Raw genomic sequence first — 4,178 nt, forward strand, 5'->3', positions numbered from 1 at the left:
AGCCATTTTGTATGGAAATGAAATATCTACACTCAGGGCTCATTGTAGGTATAAATATTTTTCCTTACAGAAGAATTTTTTTTCCTTACAGGCAATCTTTCCCTCTCCTCCCACCACAGACAAAGAGACCACCTGAATTAGTGTGTCCAACATTAAAAAAAAAAAGTCATATACCAGGTTTCAGTCAAATGCATTTTTAAATGGCTGAGTTAAAGCCCTTGAAATCAAGTTTTATAATAGAAATGCTGATAGACCCTTAATTTTAATGGCTCTTCCAAGTGCTTCTAGAGCAGGCATTACTTATAATGTCATGAAATGATGTTTAAAACACTACAGAATTTTCTCAAGACAGATAAGCAGGTGTTCAAGAGGGCAGCACTACTTAAATTGTAGTGATTTATGGGACATACTGCATGAAAGGCCCGTGAGCTTTATGGAAGCTCACAGCAGAGACTCCAGACTCTAAGTGGACACAGTACCACCATTGTTTGAAGATCACTGATACATATTAATTTCCACATTGTAACATTTGAGCTTCTGCATTTGGTACATGTTACCAGCAGTGAAATATGAACCTCACTTCACAGAGCAGGGGTTTCTTATTGGTATACTTTTCATAGCACATTGCATGTAGTAACATCCATCGTGCAGCTGCTACTTCATATACTGTAATGATGCACCTTGCACGTAGGTCTCTTACTGCTAGTTTAGCAACACCATACTTCTGACTTCTTCCAAGAGTTAGAAACAGAGCCACTTCCCTCAGACTTCTTTGAGCAGAAGCAAAAGCAAAAGATATGTTAAAAGTTTACCTGCAATATTACCCAGGGGTCAGAATTGTCCTCCTGAAAGTCATGTCACTATTGGAAAAGCAACCAATAAACCATCAAACCATTTTATGTAATCGATCAGCATTTTCTGCTTGTTAACACAAAAATCAATAATCTTATGGCTATGGGAGCCAGCCCTAACGATTTAGCGAGACTGCAATTTACTCCAGGCAAAAAAAAAACAGCACTATTAGCTCTCAATAGCAAATGCCATTAAAGAAAACTGGTAGAAAAAAAGACCATTACTGCTTAGGCTGTAGTTAGTGCTAAAATACTTGATATACATGGATAACTAAACAGGTTGCCCAGAGAGGTGGTGGAGTCTCCTTCTCTGGAGATATTCAAAACACGCCTGGATGCAATCCTGTGCAATGTGCTCTAGGTGACCCTGCTTGAGCAGGGGGGTTGGACTAGATGATCTCCAGAGGTCCCTTCCAACCTCAGCGATTCTGTGATTCTGTAATTATTTCTACTTTCTCTTAGAGGACCAAAGCACCCATTGACACACTCACCCCCTACATTTCTGGTCTGGTAAAGAATACAATCAGTTTGATAATGTGCACACGGTAAATACATATTAACTCAAAAGTTCAGAGAGAAGAAAGGTAGATTAAGATCCTGGTCCAATTTTGCTTGAAATAAATCAGAACTTTTTACTGACTTACCTGTAGATTGAGTTAACTTCAAGAAACTTAGATGAGGTCATGTAAGAATTACAAGGTATGTGGACCAATAAAATCCAGATTTCCAATATACAGGACTTGTGCCTAAAATGACAAAAACTTTCTTTATTGATTTTTGTTCCATTGTTGTTTGGCTTGATATACTAATAGACAAGGGGGTTTACTACAGTAGCACTACTAAAAAGTAGACAGTATGTGCAGACTCAAGGAGTAAATTCATCTTAATACTATATGCAAACAATTCTTTGTGGTTGGAGCCTGCAAATTAAAATTCAGCATTAATTACATGTCTAATTAATATTTTCCACTGAGCAATATTTATGTAAGCAGAGAGGTAAGAATCACAGAAAGCAGGGGAATGGACTCACTAAAAGCTATTTAAGAAACTGCTCTATAACGCACAAAAATTTTAAGTCTGTCAGAAAACACTGATAAGATTATGGCCTTGAAGCTGGTTGTTGCAGTTACCACCACATTATGCATTGGCATAAGCAAAGCTCAGCACTAGCAGTAGCAGAGATGTGATAAATCTAAGGTTCCTTGCTTACTACTTCTTCTTCATCAATACATACAGCAAAACCAAAAAGTTGTCTTGAAAATAGTTATTAACAGGATGATAAGATATTGAGCTGATAAACTTGATCTTATTCCTCCTCTGACACACAAGCTTGGTGGCTCTAAAGAAGCATTCTTGCATTGGGTGAAAATTCCCTGTTCTGCAGGTACTGTTTACTGCTCCTGAAGATTATAGAGAGAACTGTTTATACCTTCTGTGCGAGGCTGGGCCCTAAGATTGCGACAGATATGAGACAAAAGAGTTGGCAAGAGTTATACAAGTGAGAAATACAGTGAAGCACACAGTGCCTCAGTGCTGTTTGTCTTCATGGCCCATTCCAGTGGGTCAGCAGCACTCAAGCTTGCATGTTGCAGAAGTTCATGTGAATCCAGTCTGTTTCTTCTTGCTCTACAAATTTAAAAAAGTTGCAAGTTCATACTTCACATGAAACTGCTGCAACACTAAATAAGTCAACACTTTTTCATTACAGCTAGGCCTACATAGTCGGAAATATTTGTAAGACTAATCAGACCTTTCAGCACAAGTGATCTGATCTTTGTTCTGTAACAAAAAAACAAGGAAGCAACCTCTGAGTTTCAAGTTTCACTGTGGACATTTTTTGCTGATTTATTTTCTTCCCAACTTCTCACTAATTTTTTGCCTTTCAGGGCCTTACTCTCATTACCATCAGACCTGAAAAAATACATTCCTCTTTAGATAACAGTGAAAGGATAAGTAGAGTAGGAGTGAGGATGGAAGTCTTCCAGTGACCTAGAAAAAGGGTCACAATAATGTTAAAGTTACAGCTCCTTAAAAAGGTGATCAAACAAACCATCCAGGGCACAGAGGTTTGATACCGTCATGGCATATTGTACTGCTACTCTGCTCTTCTCTTCTGTCCCATTCTTCATGTCAGCAGGAAACAGAATTCGTAAGATTGCAGCCCTCTGAACACATCAGTAAGTTGTAGTCTTGTCCTTTGCAGTCTCCTGCTGGTTCAAACAATAGAAGCCAATAGAAAGGGTAGTTCAAAGACCTTGTGAGCAACCGCAACAAATCCAGAGTCCTAAAGGTGGTTGTTGGGTCACCTGCACCAACAAGCTTAACACAGTTTCAGTCTCCTTCAGATTTTTCACATTCTCAACAGAATTTAAGAAGAAAATTTTTTTTCCCCCCTCTCTCTGTGTGCATGAGTGAAGAGTGAGGAAGGAGGAGACTAGAGTGTGGGTAATCGTAGGGGGTATGAACTCATCCTTATCTTTATTGTTATCTGGTCCTCCTGCCAATTTCTCAGGTTAGGTTTTAGACAAATCACAGAAGGAAAGTAGCCTCCAAACTCAAAGAAAAATAGTTTTGCTCTACCTTCCTGTGTGATTTTGGTACAAATGTATAACCATGCAAAACAAAACTCCACAGCTATTTCTTTGCAGACAAGCAAAGTCCTTAGGCTCCCTTTCATCCTGCTTCACTCTACCAGTATTTCAGCCGCAGTATTTTGCTTATTTTGGTTATGCTAAACAAATATAAAAGTGGGAGAGAGCTGCATAGACCTGGCAGGGAACACCTTAAAAAGTCATTGAGAAGATTTTCATCCAAGTTTTATTCAGCAAATGTGGGAATGTCCTGCCAATTTTCATAGATCAGCACAAAGCTCTTTAGCACAGGTGTTTCCGGGACTGGGATTCATTAGGAAAAGTTAGCATTTAACAGGTTATGGCCCTTTTAAAGCCAAAAAAACTAATATTTTTCCAGATCCTGTTGAAAATACCTGTGCATTTCTGGCAAAGGCACTTTCCTACAAATCTGATGTTTTTAAAAATCTGTATGAATAATATTAGGCAATGCTTCCACCTCTAAAAAGTACTTGAGTATGTGGATTCTCATTATCATTTATTGCATTCATATACACTTGACAGTCAATTAGCATAGTCTCTTTAATCTCACCTTCCATGACCAAGTGATGTATAGGGGCAGAGCTGGGCTACTATGATGGGTAGTTATTCCTTGAAAAGCAAAAGTCTCCCAGTCTTATTCCAGTTCATTTTAACAGACTGTTCCCACTGACTTACTGCCAGTCCTAAGAGTTACCATAGTACTGTTTAATAACAA

The 4,178-nt window shown here is 38.5% G+C and overlaps 1 long non-coding RNA gene across 1 annotated transcript; it reads right to left on the bottom strand.

The window, feature by feature from the left end:
• Positions 1-816: 816 nt before the first annotated feature.
• Positions 817-3,006, bottom strand: LOC106489098 (uncharacterized). Its single transcript, XR_010886999.1, has 3 exons — positions 2,927-3,006; positions 1,496-1,597; positions 817-860 (listed from the first exon to the last, which is right to left on the bottom strand). It is a non-coding gene; the product is annotated as an uncharacterized lncRNA (long non-coding RNA).
• Positions 3,007-4,178: the final 1,172 nt, after the last annotated feature.

The sequence above is a fragment of the Apteryx mantelli genome, chromosome Z, assembly GCF_036417845.1.
Source record: "Apteryx mantelli isolate bAptMan1 chromosome Z, bAptMan1.hap1, whole genome shotgun sequence".
NCBI lineage: Eukaryota > Metazoa > Chordata > Aves > Apterygiformes > Apterygidae > Apteryx > Apteryx mantelli.